The sequence below is a fragment of the Mastomys coucha genome, unplaced genomic scaffold (assembly GCF_008632895.1).
Source record: "Mastomys coucha isolate ucsf_1 unplaced genomic scaffold, UCSF_Mcou_1 pScaffold11, whole genome shotgun sequence".
Taxonomy (NCBI): Eukaryota; Metazoa; Chordata; class Mammalia; order Rodentia; family Muridae; genus Mastomys; species Mastomys coucha.
The window spans coordinates 16,469,620-16,476,972 of record NW_022196893.1 but is presented as its reverse complement, the minus strand read 5'-3'; positions in this window follow the sequence as shown (position 1 = coordinate 16,476,972).

Here is a 7,353-nt window from a genome sequence, read left to right as displayed (position 1 = left end):
CTGGGTGTGGTGTGGGATGGGTGGGGCGGGTAGGTGTGATGTGGGTGGGGTGGGTGGGTGTGGTATGGTGGATGTGGTGGGTGTGGTGTGGTGGGTGTGGTGGTGTAGATGATGAGTGTCTGAAAGTGGTGTACCTGGGTGCTATTGTCTACGCCTTCCTTTATGCCTGTAATTCAGTTTCCAAGTGCCACATAGTGAGCCAAACCCCAGAGATCACCAAGTCCAGAGTTATCTGTCACTCAGCTCAACTCCTAGAAGCCCTCAAGACAGGGAGCGGGACAGCATTGAGGGGGAGCATATTCTCAGTTCCAGATGTGTTGCTGAAACCTCGGGATACTGGAGGCTGGGTGGACCCGGGTCAGATGCATGGCGCTCTTGGTAATTCACAATGCCAGGGTTCTGGCAGCTCAGGCCTCCTGTGGCTCTCGATGTCCTCTTCCCACATTACCGGAGACTTGAGGCTCGCCTCGTACAGGGCTAAGCATCACAATCCACTCCAAGGACTGTGTGGTTCTTGAAGTCTGGAGTTGAGTGGCTCAACAAGGACAGAAGCAGGGGCACGCCGAAAAACCAGGAGGCTGGCTTCATCAGGTTCGAGCTCGCTGCTGACCTTGACTGGAGCAGCAACAATCCCAAAAGGTCTGAAATGCAAGTTGGGCTGGCCAGTTTAGACGGGTCTTGGGCTGTTGGGTGGTGGCAGGATGGGGAAGTGCCTAGGTCTGGAGTGGGGCGGGGCACTAGGGGTGCATCCCTTACAACGGAGACTAGGGCTGCGGACAGCCCGAGGGAAGGGCGAGGTAACAAATGCTAGGGAAGAAAGGTGGAGAGAAAAGAATAGGTAGGTCCTGAGAACAGGTGGGAACGCGCAAGGGAGGGCGTGGGCTCAGGTGCTAGGAAGCTTGTGGCAATAGCGGGAGACGCCACAGAGAAGCCGGCAGGCCACTGCAGCGACTTGCCCGAGGCCAAGGGACAGCCCCTATGCCCCCCACCCCCGTGACTCATCTGCGTGACAATCTGATGGGCTGTGGAAGCCGTGGGAAGGCGGCTGGAAGGACACCTGAGTTCCCCACACAAGTTCCAACACGGCTCAGCGGGCGCAGGGGCTGCTGATCTCGGCGGGGGCAGCAGCATGCCAGGGCTGACTCAGGCGCGCCCTCCTGCAGACAGGCAGAGTCCGGCAGGGTGCTACCTGCCCGGGTCCGCCCCGGGTTCCTTTTGCTGGGACTGCTCTACAGGGTTCTACTGTTCACTCTAGGGGTTCTACTGTCTCCAGAGCTCGAAGGCATAAACTGACCCCAGGCCTCAGAGCGTAGGGATAATGCCTCGTGGGCAGGCTATAGAAAGGCCTGTGCTGAGTTCCTCTGCCATGCCATCTGCACTGTCACCAGTGTCATCCACGTGTTCACTCATTCCTGCGTCCGCATGCTCATTCCACGCCTGCTGGAATGAGCACGTTCCCTGCACCCAGCCTGCCCTCTGCCCTGGAACAGCGAAGTCAAGGTGACAAATATAAAGGCCAAAGCCCGAGAGACAACAGGGAAGGTGGAAAGGTGAGTCCCAAACTGGAGAAACCCTAGACTGACCTGGGCGGTACCCTGGGACAGCTGGGCGGGGCTTTGGGGTGTGTGCAGGGTCCTGACTGGGCGGAGCCTTGAGCTGGGCAGAGCCTAGGACTGAACTGGTCGAGGAGGAGCCTGAGCAGCCCTGGACTGAACTGCGAGGAATTTAGGGCTAGGCCTGGCCCTGAGATGGGCGGATCCCTTGGGGTGAGTGGAACCTTGGGTTGATCTGGGAGGAGCCTTGAGAGAGCTGGGCAGATTGTGGTGAGGTTGTATGGAGGGCTCATGAAGAGGCCAGAGTGTGGGAGTGGAGCAGAAGGGAGACATGTGGTCAAGGGCTTAGAGGTAATGCAGAGGTTGCAGAGAGGGGGTCGAGTGGAAGGGACCGAGGTGACCCCAGAAACCAGGCCAGGGTGAGAATGTGAAAATGAGAAGCTTCTAGCAAGCCAAGGTGAAAAGGCTGGAAGTGTGGCCCTTTGCATTCGGGTCTGAGTAAGTGGTAGGCATCAGGCAGAGAGAGGACTCCCAGCAGATGACCATGAGCCTCCTACCCTTGCCATAAGCCTTCCTCCAGCACACCGTCCTGACTGGACACTGCAGGCTGAGCCTCTGGCTGCAGAAGCTGTCCTAGGCACCAGGCCATGGTCCCTGCATCAGGCCTGCCCAGTGACTGATGTGACCAGGACTCACTCTGGCAGGCTGAGGACAACTCTGGGGTTAACATGGAGGGTTCGCTCTACCGTGTCCACCCCAGCATCCATCCTTCTGCTCCTGGCCTTAGTTCCATCCCCTGGACCGTATCTCCAGCAGGAAATCATTAAGCATGGGCTTTCTCAGTCACACTAGGGCTAGGGTTATAAGAGCACACAACAACTGCCCCAGCTACAGCTACAGCTTGCTGGAAGGTAGTCTAACCCTGAGTGGGGAAGGTACCAGAAGCTCTTGAATCTTGGAGCCTGTGGGGGCACAGGCCAGAGGCAGAAATAGTCTTCCATGGGACCTGTGAGCTCTGAGGGCTGCTGTCTCATGGCCCCCCTTGCTCTGGTCCTCCTTTCTTAGCTCCTCAAATATAGACCCCCTTTTTAAAAGGGCCCAGTCCAGCCCCTACCCTATGTATATCTTCCAAACCCAACTGGCCTGAGTGTCACTTCGCCACATATTCCCTGCTGAGATGAGATGACATAGGGTCAGCCTCTCTGTAACCCAGGAAGACCTTGGTTACCCATAAACCAGCCTTCTGCAGAGACCCTTCTGTGAATGAACCCCTTCTTGTCCCCATCCTCCTACAAGCTGGCCCCGAAGCACGGGTGTCCACACGTAAGCTGGGCTCTCTCAGGGAAGGGGATTCAAGCAGACAGAAGAAGAGAGCTCTAACCAGTGCAGAACGTCTACCCAGGGGCAGCTGGGTACAGTACTACAGGATGCTGGGAATGCTGTCTTAGATAAGGGTGCTTGTTTCCTTCCAGCTCAGGGTCAGGCCTGTTCTCTAGCACTCTAGCTGGCACTTCCAGCTCAGTTGGCTTGTGGCCAAAGCTGCATCTGTCCCAGTGGCAGCGAAAAGTGCATTTCCCACACTCTCAGAGGCGCCCCTGGGGGTGGGGGACTCTTGTGTTGCCGTGGGGGCTGCTTGCCCAGGGACATAGATGGGCGTCCTGCTGTTCTTAGTGCCCTGAAAACCCAGATGAGTGACAGCGATCCCAGAGTCCCCATCTAGGGTGCTGCCGGCCCCCTTCCTTCTCCCCTCCTCCAGCCCACAGCCACAGCGCCAGTTTGCACCCCCAGAGGTTAAGAGACGCGGCCGGCCGCTGCAGGGCGTGGCAGCTCAGCCACGACTGGCCTAGTCTAAGCTGATGTTCCGCCAAGGAGGCCCTTTGGCTGTCGTGAGCACCTAAACAGCCCTGCCTTTGTACTAGTGGCCACAGGCACTGTTTGCTTAGTGCCCAGCTTGTTTTTCCCAGGCTGAGCTGGGCAGGCAGAGGCCCGGGAGCCATGGAAACAGCACAGGCCACCTGTCTTGCCCAGCCCCGCTTTCTGCCCAGTTGCTTTCTCAGTCTCTTCAGACCTCCTGCTGTACTGGCCCTGCCCCAGCTGCCCCTGTCCCACCCCCTCACTAGCTAGGCTGGGTGCAGAGACAGCCAAGGGTTTCAGGGGCCCTGGGGTCGGTCGCACAGATCCTGGGGTCAGCTAGGGCATCCTTAGCACCCAGGCGGTTGACTGCATGCTTCCTGTAGGGCAACTCGAGAGTCCAGCACCGAAGTCCTTTATCTGGCACCTCCGCCCTGCTCTGGCAGGACTTCCTGTACGCAGGAAGAAGGCTGTGAGATCCCTCAAGAGCTCCATAGCTGTATTAAAACTGCTGGACCACAGGCTGGAGAGATGGAGCAACAGTGAGGAGCGTTGTTGTTCCAGAGGACCCAGGTTCAATTCCCAGCCCCTATAGGCTAGCTCACAATAGCCTTTGCCTCAGTCCCAGGGGATCTGGTGCCCTCTTCTGGCCCCTGTGGGCACTGCACATACATGGTGCATGGATATAGAAGCAGACAAAAATCAATCAATCAAACAAACAAACAAACAAGCAGCCCTCTGCCCTAGTCTCTGATTTTCTCCTGTCCTTTTGGAATCTCCAATCATTCATTAAGATCAGTCTGAAGCCCCAGGCACAAAACATCTAATTCTTGTCCCCAACAACACTTCCTGCCTGCCAATGTGTCCTAAGTTTTTCTCTAATAAGTAACCAGGACAGCTACCGGTGTGATGGGCCTGACCTTGGACCTGTGTCCACAGGCTCCTCAATGGGTCTCAGTGTAATCCGGACAGGACCAGTCTCTTCTATATTTATTTTTAGGGTGCATGGACGTTCTCCAGGTAGGATTTGGGAAAGGGTAGTGACAGGAAGTTCTGTGGTTGGGTGAAGTTAGAGGACAGAGTTTCACTCCCCCCTGGGTCAAGGAGAGAAGTGTGTGCTCATTTTAGGAGGAGTCCCCTGACTCAGGCAGGGGAGGACCCACCCATGTGACCCCCAAAGCACCAGCCTGTCAGTGCCTGTGTTCTCAGACATCTTATGGGAGGGAAGCCTATTTGTTCCATTCTCCAGATGAGAAAATCAAGGCTCCAAGAGTGCTCTCTAGTGCTGTCACTGGGTCAATGGCTAGGGAGCTGTCCTGATCACCTTTAGAGCATCCCCCACCCCAAGGTGTCCTTACAGTTCCCTGATCATGTCATCTAGAAGCCCATCACTTCTGGATGCGTGTCATTAGACAGCAGGGCACAGCTCAGTGTGCCGAATGCTCCTGTATTTTGCAGGAAGGGACATGGGCTGGAGAGGGTTAGGGTTTGGTGACTCTGCCCTTCATTTTTCTGGCCCCTCTCATGTCTGGCCATTTTGTTCCAGTTCTTGAAATATCTGCTCTGCCTACCTGGAAGCTGCTGGCTTCAGGCAGGACCGTCCCTTCTGCCTGCTCAGTCCAACCCAGCCTTGTCACCTTCCTGCAGCGGTCCCTGGACAGGCACTGGGATGTGCTGTCTGCCCTGACTGGGCTCCTGGGTGGCCAGGAGGCTCTTGGAAAGCCCTCTTCATTCCCACTCATGGAACTCTGCAGCTCTTTTCCGGAATGGCTTCCCGATGAGGTAATGCTTCTTGCAGATGGGAGGAGATCCTGGAGAATGGCAGCCAGTGGCCTCTTTGCCTGGGCGACCTGCCCAAGGCACAAAATGAGCCCTTTTTGAAAAGGAGACCAGGCCCTCCTCGACTCCAGACCTTCATTCATCACCCAGCCTTGAGCAGAGACTATCCCAGTCCTGAGCTGAGCCTGCAGCCTCACAGTTCTCTTCCCTGCCCCTCAGCTGAGGGGAAACCAAGGCCTGAGGGGGGAGGGAGCCATTCACACTCAGAGTCCCAGCAAGAATCCACAGCTACTCCTACTAGACACCCTGAAGGACAAGGAGAGCCTACTGGCTCACCCTCTTGGGTCCGAGTAGTCTCTGACTGTTATCCTTCTGTGTTGGAGCTGGGGGGGATGCTGGCACAAAGGATAACTGCTGGGTTAGCCACTATCCACTCTATATCTCGGGGGGGAGAGAGACGCTGCAGAGATAGACTCTATGCCGGGAAAGTCCTGAGGAGGCTTGATCCCTCACTCCTGCCCTATGTCTGCCAGGTCTTGCACTGGTGATGAGGTCCCCAGTAGTCCAGAAGCACCCACACCTCAGGCTTGGAAAACAATACGAAACTTCTCACTTCTGAGGCTGGTGACCACAGTATACAGTGTGTGGGGCTGGCACAGGAAGACCTTCAGGACTAGATAACAGCTGTCTTCCCCAGCCCCGCAGGACCTCCATCCTATAGGACTCCGGTGCTTGGTGGGATTGGGACACAGGCTGGAAGATAACTCTGTGAAACAAGCAGGCCCGGTGTCTGCAGGCCCAGCTGGCCCTGTCCCCGATCAGAATTTATTGTGCAATGTTATCCAAGCCCCCTTGCCCTGGCTGGGTCTCAATTTCCCCATCTGCAGACAGGAGGAGGGCAGGAGAGGCCTCAACTGGACTCCAGAGTGCCCCAGGTCTGGTGGCCCAGACCTGCAGCTGTGTGGGCGCAGCCTCTCTGGGCAGGAAGTTAATTTCCGCGTTGGAGGCAATGCCTGAAGTGGGCCCAGTGCTCTCTGCATGTTCAGATGAGGCTAGTGAAGTCATGTGGGAGGTAGCAGCAGAGGCAGGATCTAAGCCAAGATTTCTCTGCTGGCCTGGAGTGACCTTGCTCAGCCTCCTTTGCTCAGTAGCCCCCACCTCTCTTGCCTACACAAAGCTCTGGCTCTACAAGGGAAGGCAGGTCCTCTTGGAAAGTGGGCCTGCACCCTCTTCTGCCCCCTGGTGGCTATGGGGGCGTATGGCAGTTCCATCAGGGCTTTGGACACGACAGGGTCAGAACCAGACACACAATCACCAACATCCATCACCCAGGGCCAGACACCCATAGGATCTCAAGAATACACAGGGCTATAGACACCCACAAAGGCACAGACACCCACAGTACCACAAGAACTCATGGAACTGGAAACCTACAGGGTCACTGACAATCAGAGCCACAATAGCCCATAGGACTTTGGGCACCACGATGGGCACCCATAGAGTTGGGGTACCGTCACTGGTGTGTGACACACACCCCCACACACACACAGGAGGATGTCACTGCCACCTATGTCTGAGGAGTGTGCGGTACAGGTTGGAAGTGGTTAGGGCCTTCAGGAAATGCACAAAGATGGGAGAATGTTGAAAGGAGTAAGTACTCACCTAACCTGTAGCAGCCCTCGGGTTGTAGTATTGGGGGATGGACAGGAGGCCGAGGTGCATGTCTTTTAACTCCCAGCCATGACTGTGAAGAGGAGGGCTCAGTGTGCTGGTCCTTCTCATTGTCTCTTGAGCCAGCAGCAGCATCCTGGGACAGACGGGCCAGCAGCAACATCCCAGGACAGACAGGTACCCACTAGCCTTGGCCTGATCCTGTAGCAGCAGGCTTTCAGAATGACACACAGTTTCTCTGAGTCCCTGCAAGGGCTGAAGGCTGTACTTCATTAGGGTTCTATAAGCTAGGACGGCCAGTCTGGCTCCTGGGGGCCTAGTGCCTCCAATATCATCATCAGGGATGGGGGTGGACTGGTCCATCTTTCAAATGTGCTAGAAGGCTGGAGAGTTGGTTCAGCCATTAGGAGCTGCTCTGCCAGAGGGCCTGGGTTCAATTCCCAGCACATTTATGGCCTCTCACTACTACCTATATCTCCAGTCCCAGGAGCTCTGACAC